The following is a 14,834-nucleotide window of genomic DNA, read 5'->3' on the forward strand; positions in this document are numbered from 1 at the left end:
TCACTTCCTGAAAAGTAGGCTCGCTCTTCTGAATAGAAACCAACAGACCTATGTACCTTTGGGAAAAAGGATGAGGACCTTTCTACTGCATTTTAGGATGGTTTCCACAAAGTGGTTAAGTAAATTTGCTCTTTCATCTTTTCAGATTATCATTTAATCTTAAAACCATGTGGTGATGATAAAGATGATGATGACAGACTTTATAGCTATAGGAGGAAATGTTCTTGACGGGTTTAAGTAGAATAATAAAAGCAAGAAACAAAACTGTAGACGCTAATTACACATGGACAAAGTTAACACATGTAACTCAAAAAAAATGTAGCTCCCTGAATGTTTCTGAGGTAGAGTGATAGGATTATGAATGTTTTTTTGGTCAATATATCCTTTAAGATTGCTCTAAGGATAGATAAAAATCAATGATGGAGCAGGGGAAACAGGCAGAAAATAAGTGGGAAACAATTTCCCTGGAATACAATAAAACAGACAAATTCTGATCAATGGTTCAGAATTTTTTGTTTGTTTTTGGTTTGAGACAGAGTCTGTCACCCAGGCTGGAGTTAGGTGGCACGATAATGGCTCACTGCAACCTCAAATTCCTGGGCTCAAGCAATTCTCCTGTCTCAGCCCCACAAATAGGTGGTACTTCAGGTGCGTACTCACTATACGCAGCTATGTTTGTATTTTTTGTAGAAACAGGGTTTCACCATGTTGCTCAGGCTGGTCTCAAACTCCTGGCCTCAAGTGATCCACCCACTTCAGCTTCCCAAAGTGCTGGGATTACAGGTGTGAGCCATTGCACCTGGCCTGAAATTGTGTTGTTTTTAATCATGGAAAATAACATCAATACAACACGCAAATAATACCAAAAGTTATTCAAGAAAATAAATGGAATAATTTACACAAAGTAACCCACAAGGATTTGGAATACAGTCAACTCTATTTTATAGGAAAACCTTTCTAAATCCCTACAACACACAGAGTATGAAGCCATCAGCCACCACAAAGAGAATTAATTGCTACAGAGCATCTCTTAGGGCCAGGCTGGTTGCCACAGCTGAACATAAAATGTCCGTCTTCATAAAGCACTGTCTACTCCTACCACTTTGTTAAGAAGTCAGCTCTCAGCACTTTGAGATTCCCCAGAGGACAGAAATTATTTTGTTTTCTTACAAATATACTGCTTAGAAACTCCTGAAATTCCAAGACATTTTTCTTAAGAATTAGAGATGCCAGTGATAATTTTCAGACTCTACAACCTCTGTTAAGGTTCTCAGCCAACTACTAAACAATACCATTTGCAATTTGCAGTCTTTTAAGCAGATTGCAAACCATGTGACTGTTTCTAATTCCAAGCCATCTTAAATTTCACTAGTAAAATTTCCAAACACTGTTTGAAATGTGTTGCTAACATTTACGCATATAACATCTACTGCATTTCCTCTAATTTAAAACCTATCAAAATAAGCTGCAAAATGTTGCCCAATATAACTTTTTTTTCTGCTAAACACTCTGCTTGAAACTCACAGTTTCATTATCTTACTGGTCATCAGCCAGTTCTCTCCATTCCCTTACCATTCATTCAAAAACATCAATGTTAATTTCACATATGAATATTCTCAAGATAACATTCATCTTTATAATATATCTTCTCCTTAACTTCCTGAGCTATCTTTCATGACAGCAAATGAAACATAGGTTTCAACAGGTAAGGGGTAGGCTAAGCCCCAATTTTAGAGCTCACCTGCCCTGCATCATCTAGATGGCTATTCTCCTCCAACCCCAGGTCATCACAAGTGGGCCAGGAATAGAACTTAGGGGTGGCCAACATAGTGTAATCAAGGGTCACAGCCCAAAAGAGTAAAAAACTGGGAGAGAAGAACAAGGTCAGCATTCTGAAAGGGGAAAGTCTTGAGCCTAAGCCAGCAAGCATAGTTACCAAAGTCAATCGAATAAGAATTGAGAGGTAGATTCAAAGAGTAAGGCCAAAACTGAATTAACTGAGTTAAAGCTCCAACAATGCCAAAACAATTAAACAGTTACTAGAATCACTTTAATGGGGGCCTTGGAATTATCTTTATGAACAAATTGACACCTGGTGCACGACTTAAAAGCATACGCTTTAAAAGATGAATAGATCCAAACTTTAGTATGAAGTAGATCTTCCACAACTGATGACACCTGCTTCACAAACTATAAATTTTCTTTCCCTTCTCAAAATTAATTATGCAGAGAACGACTTGCCCAATTAGAAGTAGTCCAACATATCCCTCTTGAGGTATCCTCTCTCCACCTCCTCCACCTCCACTACCTACAGACCTCTTGGAAGCTTACCCAGGTTAAAGTGCTGTGGGCTCTTTCTCATGCCAAGCTGAGAGAAGGCTACAACAGCTCCCATGGCACTGGCAAGGACTCAGGGAAATGGGCATTCTCCTACATGGCTAAGGAAAGTTCGACATGCTACAGCATTTTAAAAAAGTTATCTGGCAATAGCTCTTGACTTTCAAAATGCACATACATTTCACACAACAGTCCAACTTACAGGACTCCCCTTTATAAGAACTAAAAGAATTAGCCCATAAGAACATATGTACAAGAATGTGGCCAGGCACAGTGGCTCACACCTGAATCCCAGCATTTCAGGAGGCCAAGGCGGGTGGATCACTTGAGGTCAGGAGTTCAAGAACAGCCTGACCAACATGGTGAAACCCATCTCTACTAAAAATACAAAAATTAGCTGGGCATGGTGGCGGGCACGTGTAATCCCATCTACTTGGGAGGTTGAGGCACAAGAATTGCTTGAACCCGGGAGGCAGAGGTTGCAGTGAGCCAAGATTGCACCACTGCGCTCCAGCCTGGGGAACACAGCAAAACTCTGTCTCAAAAAAAAAAAAAAAAAAAAAGAATGTTTAAAGAGATTTTTTCTTGCCGGGCACACTGGCTCATGCCTGAATCCCGGCACTTTGGGAGACTGAGGCAAGTGGATCACTTGAGGTCAGGAGTTCAAGACTGGCCTGACCAACATGGTGAAACCCATCTTTACTAAAAATACAAAAATTAGGCCGGGAGCTGTGGCTCACATCTGTAATCCCAGCACTCTGGGAGACCGAGGTGGGCGGATAACGAGGTCAGGAAATCGAGACCATCCTGGCTAACACGGTGAAACTCCGTCTCTACTAAAAATACAAAAAATTAGCCAGGCATGATGGCGGGCGCCTGTAGTCCCAGCTACTCGGGAGGCTGAGGCAGGAGAATGGCGTGAACCCGGGAGGCGGAGGTTGCAGTGAGCCAAGATTGCACCACTGCACTCCAGCCTGGGCGACAGAGCAAGACTCCGTCTCAAAAAAAAAAAAAAAAAAAAATTAGCCAGGCATGGTGGCAGACACCTGTAGTCTCAGCTACTTGGGAGGTTGAGGCAGGAGAATCGCTTGAACACAGGAGGCAGAGGTTGCAGTAAGTCGAGATCAAGCCACTGCCCTCCAACCTGGGTGACAGAGTGAGACCCTGCCTCAAAAAATAAAAAAATTTAAAAAATAGAAAGGTTTTTTTACTGTAGAAACTATACAAAGTGGACAAGACACTATGCAAAAGAAAAGATTGGGCAATATTTTTTAAGGAAACAATTTTAAACCTGGCAAAAGAAAAAGCTAGGTGTAGTGGTGTGCCTATAGTTCTGGCTACTCAGGATGCTGAGATAGGAGGATTGCTTGAGCTCAGGAGATCAGGGGTGCAATAAGCTGTGATTGCACCAGTGCATTCCAGCCTGGGGAACAGAGCAAAATTCTGTCTAAAAAAGAAAGAAAGAAAAAAGAAAAAATTCTGGAAAATATTTAAATATTCATTAAAATTAAAACTCAGTGATGAAATAAGTGGGTTGGCTGGTTTTGTTCTACTGAGAACAGCTATAAAAGCTAGACTAAATATTTTTAACCTGTTTGAAGGCATTGGAGAACTATCAAAATAGTTAGGATTTATAGAACAAAAGACCCAAAATAAAGGAAATTCCAGAAAGGGGACTATAACATAACTTCCTCCCTTAAAGTATTTGCCAATTTGAAAACAATAGCTGAGGAGCTGAACAATCTTTCAGTTGACTTACTGACTTCAAGTTGACTGGGAGCCTAAAAATCGGAGTTAGGCCACCAAGGAGGTAAGACATTTCAAATGAGACCCTGAAGGGTTATACCCTGAAAGAAAGAGTGAGCCAAAGTAGACCAGCCCTTCTAAGGATTGAAGCCTACTGTATTAGTGTTCTCCAGAGAAGCAGAACTAAGGCTGGGCATGGTGGCTTACACCTATAATCTTAGCACTTTGTGAGGCCGAGGTGGGAGGGTTACTTGAGGCCAGGAGTTCAAGACGAGCCTGGGCAACATGATGAGACCCCGTCTCTACAAAAAAAAACTTTTTAAATTAGTGAGGCTTGAGGGTGTATATCTGTGGTCCCAGCTACTAGGGAGGCTGAGGCAGGCAGATCACTTGAGCCCAGGAAGTCAAGACTGCAGTGAGCTGTGTTTACACCACTATACTCCAGCCTAAGATCAAGACCCTGTCTCAATAAAATAAAATAAAATAAAATAAAATAAAATAACCACAGAACAAATAGGAGATAGAGAGATAGACAGACAGACAGATAGATGGAGATTTATTATAGGAATTGGCTCACACGATTATAGAGGCTGAAAATTCCCATAATCTGTCATCCGCAAGACAAAGAACTAGGAGATCTGATGGTGTAATTCAGGACAAGTCTAAAGGCCTGAGAAACAGGGAGGTCAATGGTGCAAGTTGCAATTTGAGTCTGGAAACACCCTCACAAACATACCTAGAAATAATGTTTTGCCAGCTACGTGGTCATCCCTTAGCCCAGTCAAGTTAACACATGCAATTAATCATCACAACTACCTTCATATCATATCAATCTCTAATTTTTTAAATTTTTTAAAAATTTGTATTTATTTATTTATTTATTTATTTATTTAGAGGCAGAGTCTTACTCTGTTGCCCAGGCTGGAGTGCTGTGGTGCGATCTCCACTCACTACGACACTTCTGTCTCCCAGGTTCAAGCGATTCTCCTGCCTCAGCCTCCCCAGTATGTGGGATTACAGGTACCTACCACCACACCTGGCTAATTTTTGTATTTTAAGTAGAGACAGAGTTTCACCATGTTGGCCAGGCTGGTCTTGAACACCTGACCTCAAATGATCCACCCACCTCAGCCTCCCAAAATGCTAGGATTACAGGTGTGAGCCACCATGCCTGGCCTTCAATTTCTAATTGAACTAAGGTTATCTGCCACTAGTCTGCTTGCCAGAAACAAAAGTAAATTCTCTTTGGAAGGAAATTAAATCATTTAGAGACACAATTTATCTCTAAAATGTTTGTGTGTGATCTTTGGCATTTCACCAAAGATAACCAAGCAGATAAAAGTATAAATATTGACTAAAAATCAAGACAAAAGCAAAAACAACAGAAACGAACAAACAGGAAATTCAAATATTTTAGTTATTAGACACAAACTTTAACTCAAACTAGTGATTCCACTTCTAAATGAAAATGGTATTGTGAGGAGCTTCACAGACCTGCCCCACAGTGAAACCACCACAGAATTTTTTATAATTGGTGAAAATTATAAGAAAAAAAACAATCATTTAAATTATCTGGAAATGTTCTTAATGGAATATATCAAGTAGAGAGCTTTATTCAAGAAATTCTACTAAATCATAGCAGAAATAGCAAGTCTGTGGCACTTCAGCCATGACCCACCCTCTATCCACCCTTGCCCCACAGGTCAGGGTAATGGAAGCTCCACTATGAGTGGGTGTGGCCTAGAAGACAAGCTCCCCATTCCCTCAGCTCCCACTCAAGGGCCACAGTATATACCTAGGGAAGGCAAGTGGACAACATTTCCCATCCCTGCAGCTCCATGTTGCAAAGGCTAAATTCTGGGCAAGTACAGCTGACAAGCTGGAGGCTCCCTTCCTTCCTCCACACCCTAAATGTAAAGCAGAGGTTCAACATCAGGAACAGCAGGCTGAGAACACCAGGCTCCAGATCATTCAAAGCGTCCATGCCAGGAAAGGCATCATTCAGAGGGTCCATGCCAGGAAAGGGAAGCCAAGAAGACCAGAGGCTACCACTGCCCTGGCCCAGTGCCCTACTCTTCAACCAAACTGTAACTGCAAAAGAAGTGGGCTACTATCACTGCTTCCAGCTCCAGAATAGTGGCTCAGAGATTCTGCCCAGCAGACAAGGCAGATTACAAGAATAGAGAGCTCCAAAGCACTTTCCAAAGGAACTGACTTTTTGGAAAAGAATATAGGGAAGTTCAACCTAAGGGCTCTCTCAAAAACCGTGGAAGTTTTGGTGGCAAGCAATTAAGGAAAGGTTGGCAGCTCCATGAGAGCAGCAAGCTAAACTACAGTCCGGCTAATTTACCAGAAAGTGTCATGAATGGAGACAGCTAAGAGTCCTCCTGAGATTAAAGCAAACCTCAGAGATTGGCCTCAAAAACTACTCCTGCAAAGAAGTTTAATTTTTTTTTTTTTTGGAGGCAGAGTCTCACTCTGTTGCCGAGGCTGGAGTCCAGTGGCACCATCTTGGCTCACTGCAATCTCCACCTCATAGGTTCAACCAATTCTCCTGTCTCAACTTCCAAGTAGCTGGGATTACAGGCCCACGCCACCATGCCCAGCTAATTTTTGTATTTTCAGTAGAGACAGGGTTTCACCATGTTGGTCGGGCTGGTCTGAAACTATTGACCTTAAGTGATCCACCTGCCTTGGCCTCCCAAAGTGTTGGGATTACAGGCATGAGCTACCATGCCCGGCCAAGGAGTTTAAATTTAATTGAATAAAACTGTGGAGCAATTTATGCCCTAGGACATTGTCAAAAACTAAATAGAGGAATTAGCTAACAGTGGAGCCCAACATCTGGGTGTGATACCAACAGAGGCAGACAGCATAACAAAGAAATGAGGAAAAGAGACAGAGATAGCCCTGCTAAAACTACTTATTCCAGGGCCGGGTGCAGTGGCTCACACCTGTAATCCCAGCACTTTGGGAGGCTGAGGCGGGTGGATCACGAGGTCAGGAGATCGAGACCATCCTGGCTAACATGGTGAAACCCGTCTCTACTAAAAATACAAAAAAAAACTAGCCGGGCATGGTGGTGGGCACCTGTAGTCCCAGCTACTCAGGAGGCTGAGGCAGGAGAATGGCGTGAACCCAGGAAGCGGAGCTTGCAGTGAGCGAGATCGTGCCACTGCACTCCAGCCTGGGCAACTGAGCAAGACTCTGTCTCAAAAAAAAAAAAAAAAAAAACTACTTATTCCAAGGTGACCATGAGCATGGCTAAGCCTGCACCCTCTGAGGAGAGACACCAAAGACTTCAGCTGTGGACTACTAAATAGTCCAGCCAAATGAGTAATAAATAATAAGAAAAATAACAACAACAAACTCAAGAAGAAGGATCTGTATGCAGAATTACTGCAAAATAAAATATAAAATGCCCAGCTTTTAACATGAAATTATGAGACAGGCAAAGAAACTGGAAGTTGTGACCCATACCTGAGGGGAAAAATCAAGCAACAGAAACTGCCTGTGGGAGGGCCCCAAGGCTACACTTAACACACAAAGACTGAAATGCAGCCATTATAAATATGTTTAGAGAACTAAAGAAAGCATGATAAAGAAGTGAAGTATGATGACAATGTCTCATCAAATAGAGAATACCAATGAAAAGATACAAAGTACAAAAAAGAACCAAAGGGAAATTTTTGAGTTGAAAAGTACAATCACTGAAATTTAAAATTCACAGAAAAGGCATAACAGTAGATTTAACCTAGCAGAATAAAGAATCAGAGAACATTAAGTAGATGAATAGAGCTTGTGCAATCTCAAGAACAGATAAAACTTATGAAGAAAAATGAACAAAGCCTCAAAGAATTTGGGACTCCTTTAATTGCATCAACATATGATAAATAAGAGTACCAAGAGAAGAGAGAGAAAATGGTATAAAAAAATTCTTTAAAAAATGGCAAAAACTTCCCAAATTTGATGAAAGCCAGTATTACTCTATATTTCCAAAAAGTTCAAAGAACTCCAAATAGAATAAATGCAGAGATCCACAACCAGACATCTCATAGCACAATTGGCTACCATAAAATAATGCTACTATGGAAACTTGCATACAAATTTTTGTGTGGATTCTATTTAATTTCTCTTAGGTATACCTAGCAGTGGAGTTACCAGGTATATGGTAACTTTATGTTTATCCTCTTGAGAAATTATCAGATTGTTTTCTAAAGTGGTTGCACCACTTTACATTCCAATCAGCAGTGTGTGAAGGTTCTAATTTTTCCTTATCTCATGAGCTCTTGTATTAATAATTATCCATCTTTTAAATTGCAGCCATTCTAGTGGTATGAAACAGAGTTTCATTGTGGCTTTCATTTGCATTTTCCTGATGGCTAATTATGTTGAGCATCTTGTCATGCACTTACTGGCATTTGTATGTGTTCTTTGAAAAAATGTGTATTGAGATCCTTTGACCTCCTTTTAATTTGTTTATGTGTCTTTTTTTTAATCATTGAGTTGTAAGAGTTCTTCATGTATTCTAGATGAAAGTCTCTGATTAGACATAAAATTTGCAGATATTTTCTTTCACTCACTGGTTTGTCTTTTTCACTTTCTTGATGGTATCCTTTGAAGCATAAAAGTATTTAAATTTACAAAAAACACAGCAAATTCAAATTCATATGCAAATTCAAAGAATCTAGAATAGCCAAAATTATCTTTAAAAAGAAAAACAAAGTTGGAAGACTCACACTTCCCAATTTCAAAACTTACTACAGTAATTAAGATACTTTGGTACTAGCACAAGGATATGCCTATAGATCAGTGGAATAGAATCGAGAGTCCAAAAATAAAACTGCAAGCCAATTGATTTTAGACAAGGGTGCAAAGACAGTTCAAGGGGGAAAGAATGGTCTTCAAAAACGGGTGCTCCAACAACTGCATATCCACATGCAAAAGAATAAATGTGGACTCCTCTCACATAAAATACACATACAAAAAACATGCAAAATGGACCATAAAACGAAATGTGAGAACTAAAGCTATAAAATCTTAGAAGAAAATATAGGGAAAAGTATTCATGACCTTCATTTAGGCAAAGGCTTCTTAGATATAACATTAAAAGCACAAGCAACAGAAGAAGAATAAGTTGAATTTTATCACAATTTAAAACTTTCATCCTTCAAAGGATACCAAACTTCATCCTTCAAAGGATACCAAACTTCATGCTTCAAAAGATACCATCAAGAAAGTGAAAAAGACAGCTGGGCATGGTGGCTCACACCTGTAATCTCAGCACTTGGGAAGCTGAGGCAGGCAGATCACTTGAGGTCAGGAGTTCGAGACCAGCCTGGCCAACATGGTGAAACCCTGTCTCTACTAAAAATACAAAAATTAGCTGGGTGTGGTCTGGGATTACATGTCTGTAATCCCAGCTACTTGGGAGGTTGAGGCAGGAGAATTCCTTGAACCCAGGAGGTGGAGGTTGGAGTGAGCCAAGATGGTACCACTGTACTTCAGCCTGGGCAACAGAGTGAGACAAGAAAGGAAAGGGAAGGAAAGGAAAGGAAGGGAAGGGGAGGGGAGGGGAGGGGAGGAAGGGAAAAGGGAAAAGGAAATGGAAATTGAAAAGGAAAAGAGAAAGACAGAAAGAGAAAGAAAAGAGAGAGACAGACAGAGAGAGGAAGGAAAGGGAGAGAGGCAGGGAGAGGGAGGGAGGAAGGGAGGGAGAAAGGGAAGGAGGGAGGGAGGAAGGAAGGAGGGAAGGAATGGAGGGAGGGGAGGGGGGAGAGGAAGAGAGAGAGGGAGGGAGGGAGGGAGGGAGGCAGGAAGGAAGGAAGGAAGGAAGGAAGGAAGGAAGGAAGGAAGGAAAAAAGACAAACCAGAGAGTGAAAGAAAATATTTGCAAATTGTATGTCTAATCAGAGACTTTTATCTAGTATATATGAAGAACTCTTACAACTCAATGATTAAAAAAAGACATATAAACCAAATAGAAGGTAGCGAAAGGATCTCAAAACACATTTTTCCAAAAAAGGCATACAAATGCCAGTAAGCACATGACAAGATGCCCAACATCATTAGTCACCAGGGAAATGCAAATCAAAGCCACAATGATACTCTGTTTCATATCACTAGAATGGCTCTAACTTAAAAGATCGATAATTACAAGGGTTGGCATGATGAGGAGAAACTGGAACCTTCATATCCTGCTGATTGGAATGTAATGTAGTGCCACCAGTTTAGAAAACAGTCTGATAGTTTCTCAAGAGGATATAGTTACCATATACCTAGTAATTCCACTCCTAGGTATATACTCAAGAGAGATGAAATATACATTCCCACAAAAACGTGCACACAAATATTCATAGCAGCACTATTTATAACAGCCCAAAAGTGAGGGGGCGGGGGGACAAATGTCCATCAACTGATGAATGGATAAATAAAATGTGGTATATGTTTACAATGGAATATTATTCAGCCAAGTAAAGGAATGTAGTGCTGATACATGCCACAACATGGATGAGTTTTTAAAACATTATGCTAAGTGAAAGAAGCCAGACACAGAAGGCCACGTATTGTGTGATTCCATTTACATGAAATGTCCTCATTAGGCAAATCCACAGAGACAGAAAGCAGATTAGTGGTTGCCAGGGGCTGGGAGCAATAGGGAGTATGGGTTTTCTCTTCGGGATGATAGAAATGCTCTGGATTTAAATAGTTGTAATGATTGCACAAATTTGTGAATATACTAATAACCACAGAATTATACACTTTTAAATGGTTAACATGGTGAATTTTGCTATGTGAATTTTATCACTATTTAAAAAAAAACTGTGGACAATATTTATCTCAAAATCAGGTGACAAGGTGAGGGCACACATTGCCAAAACTCACTCAACGTAACACTTCAGATTTGTGCATTTTGTTGTTTGTAGATTATACCTCAATTGGAAAAAAAACGTTGGGTGGTAAGCTAGCCCCACAACATCAACATACACTTGGGGACAAAACTTTAGTAGCCACAAGACCTGCACTAGCATTGGTGCAGAGGAGAGCAGAGAAAAACAATGGGACACACAATAAACCTGAAAACAGGAGACCCCCAAAATATCCAGTAGGCATTGGTTGGAAAGTATATAGGTCAGTTTTAATTTAGCACCTGAAAGAGAGTGCTTTACGCAATCCAATGGCTAGTGAGTGCAAGGGGTCCCCAGTAAGATCTGAAGGACCAGAGGCAGTCAACTCTTCATGAATTCTCAAAATTGACCTGCCTCCCTCTAAGGACAGGGCCCCACCTTGCAGGACAATGGAGGTGAAGAAAAGAGAAGATCCATATGAAAATAGAGGAGATGAACAGAGCCACAAAATCTCAGCAAGGACATCACTATATTTTTTAACACTTCACAAAACAACAGAAGAGGGAGCTCTAGCAAGTTAGCAAAGCCACTCTGCATCATACCTTCTTCCAAAAGTTTAAGAAATTAATTTTGCATGAAATCGAATAACAGAAAAGCATGTACATCAAAGTCCATATAAAGTTATTATAAGAAAAAAGATCAGGAACAAAATAACATTCCTACAGATCATGAAAATATGCCACTAAAATAGGTCCCAAAATTGATCAAAATGTAATCTTCCATTTCAAAATGAACTAAGTGGCATTTTTAAATGATATAACACATGCAATAACATAAGTAAGAACTAGAGCAACTCAGAAATGCAGCCACAGCTCATCACTAAAATCCACATACTGGTGACAGGTGTTTCGACAACTGCTCGGCTGAGTCTGCTGCAAAGCCATGTGGTCCGTAAGGCTGCTGGGAGTTTTTCTTTGTTCTCCTGTTCTTTGTTCCCAACAGCAGACCCAGGTTGTTGGACAGAGGGACCTGAGCTGAGCAGCAGGTATTATCTCACTCACCTTTACAGACAGCAGCGGCAGGGTCCAAGGTGAGGGTGGGTTGCAGGGCTGACTGTAGTTCCAAAGCAAGCTGGGATCTTCTGAAAAATGACAGCGTCTTAAGTCTACAGAGCTGCCTCTAGCAAAAGGTTTGTGTGAGTCAGTGTATGCTGGGCTTTTTGTTGTTTTTTAGATAAGAAACAGAAGAAAATCATCCCAGATTCTGTCATTCCCTGGAAAGAGAAGGGGAATTCCAAGTTTCTCAGAGGCTCTTTGGGGTCACTAGCCAACCACCTACACGTAGGAGTTAACACCTGCCATCACTGGCGGTTTCAAAGACCTGGCTTGGAGAACATGCAGTGAGGAGGGCCGGGATGTGCCCATGCAGAGTCCCCTTGGTGTCACCATGGGCGCATCACAGCCAGTCAGGCTCTGGATTCTACACCGTGTCTAGCATAGAGAAGTAACTTCTTGTTGTCATTCATTACTACCTTAAAGAACTAGAGGAATCATCTCCTAGGAAACAGTGCCATGTTTGTGCCCAGCAAACAGTGCCCAGGTGCCATCTGGGAAGGGGCAGTTTTATTGAAAGATGTCTTACTGCTTATTCTAGAGTTTTCAGCAACTCCCCTTCTTGCCTCCACCCCCCAGACCTTACTTTTTACCAGCTTGTCTTTTTTTCTTCTTCTTTATCCCAAAGGTTTTAACCTCCAGTCCCTTCTTGATGTCCACTTGATGGAATTCTCCAACACCATCTGCCCCTGTTCACTCATCTGCTTTTCCTTCTCTTCTCCCTGCAAGCACCTGACTTCTCTCCACTCCCACCCTGCCTCCATGGTCCAGTTATCTCTGGATGAGTGTGGGTCTGCTAAAGCCATGCACATTCACTTCTGCCTGTACACTTTAGGTATACAGTCAGACCCCCACTCACACTTAATTTGGGTGCACATTATCTGCCAATAGATGAAAAAGAGTTTTCTCATTTTGAAATTTAATAGAACAGTCCTGGATACTATTACAAAGTCAAGGTGTACCCTTTGGGTGAACTGCTGTCAGAATGACAGTACTTCCTATATGAGAAAAAAGAAAAACAAAAAGATAAAAAAAAAAAATGAAGTGACACAATTCAGCAAAGAATTCAAATTTTAAAATACATTATTCAAGAATAAATATTATACTATAAGGAACACAAGAGCAAGTAATCACAATGTATAATGTCTTAAGAGAAAATTAGAAAAGCCTTTGAAATAGAAGTTTGCCCCATCTAGCACATAAGGACCTTAGGAGTCATCACTCTGTCCTAACAAGTTAAAACTTGACAAAACAAAAATCAGTAACTCTTCTTGGATTTGTTAGAAAATTAAATTTGCAGAGCAAACCAGTAGTCCTAGACAGGAGGATACAGAGAATCAACTTATAGGAGCAGAAACTCATAAAAAGAAATCTGTGCAGGAACAAATACCAGGCTAGAAAAACCTGAACTGTAGTTGGTGAATTGCTGGAGGCTCCATGTGGACAAGTCTGGGAGTTAAAGTTCCGGGAGGGCCCACTTGCAAGGCGGATGCCTACACTTTACCTCCAGGAGTTCCTCTGAGTTCTCACAGTGGACATCAGAGAAAAATCTCCTTGGGCTTCCAGCAGGAAGAGGGAAAAGTAATGGTAAGAGGGAGAGCAATAGTAAAGTAAAGGTGTAATTTTGAAATACTCCAGAACATTCTGTTCTTCTTAACAAGGCCTGTCCTCAAGAGAAACTATTTTACCAAAGCCTAACCCTACTAGGATCTTATCAGAGCCTAACAAACCTGAGGGAAGGCAAATACCCAAATCCAGGCCCCTGTTGCCATCCTGTCCCACCTAAAGTGGTAAAAAAAAAAAAAAAAAAACCTGAGACTTGGCTGGGCACGGTGGCTCACGCCTGTAATCCCAGCACTTTGGGAGGCCAAGGCGGGTGGATCACAAGGTCAGGAGATCGAGACCATCCTGGCTAACACGGTGAAACCCCGTCTCTACTAAAAATACAAAAATAAAATTAGCCGGGCGTAGTGGCGGGCACCTGTAGTCCCAGCTACTCGGGAGGCTGAGGCGGGAGAATGGTGTGAACCCAGGAGGCGGAGCTTGCAGTGAGTTGATATCATGCCACTGCACTCCAGCCTGTGCAACAGCAAGACTCCACCTCAAAAAAAAAAAAACAAAAAAAAACTGAGACTTAATCACAGGACTATACAACACTTCCCCTCCCCAACACCTTACCACCACATCACTGAAGGCCTATTTACCTCAGTTCCTTTTACCCAACACGTTATGTCTGACTTTCAACAAAAAATTACAAGGCATACTAAAAGAATACCTACACAGTTTGAAGAAACAAAGTAAACACCAGAATCAAACCCCCCAGGAGTGTCAAGAATGTTGGAATTATCAGACCATTAATTAAAATAGCTATGATTAATATGTTAAAGGAACTAATGGCAAAAGTAGACAACATGCAAGAACAAATAGGTAATGTAAGCAGAGATATAGAACTTCTGAGAAACAGCATAAAAGAAATGCTAGCAATCAAAAACAGAAATGAAGAGTGTCTTTGATGGGTTCATTAGTAGACTGGAAAAGAAATTCTCTGCACCTGAGAATATAACAATAGAAACTTTCGAAACTGAAAAGCAAAGAGATAAAAGACTGGGAGAAAAATGGAACAGAGTTTACAAGAACTGTGGGACAACTACAAAAGTTATAACATGCAGAATAGGAATTCCAGAAGGAGAAGAAAATGAGAAAGGAACAGAAAAAAATATTTAAAACAATAATTATTGAGGATTTCCCTCAAATTAATTTCAGACACCAAACCACAAATCCAGGAAGTTCA

The 14,834-nt window shown here is 40.8% G+C and overlaps 1 long non-coding RNA gene across 1 annotated transcript; it reads right to left on the reverse strand.

Annotated features, from left to right (window-relative positions):
• Positions 1-3,547: 3,547 nt before the first annotated feature.
• LOC105737812 lies at positions 3,548-5,267 on the reverse strand. Its single transcript, XR_001113507.2, has 2 exons — positions 5,115-5,267; positions 3,548-4,455 (listed from the first exon to the last, which is right to left on the reverse strand). It is a non-coding gene; the product is annotated as an uncharacterized LOC105737812 (long non-coding RNA).
• Between the last annotated feature and the right edge of the window lie 9,567 nt (positions 5,268-14,834).

The sequence above is a fragment of the Nomascus leucogenys genome, chromosome 18 (genome assembly GCF_006542625.1).
Source record: "Nomascus leucogenys isolate Asia chromosome 18, Asia_NLE_v1, whole genome shotgun sequence".
In the NCBI taxonomy this organism is placed as follows: Eukaryota; Metazoa; Chordata; class Mammalia; order Primates; family Hylobatidae; genus Nomascus; species Nomascus leucogenys.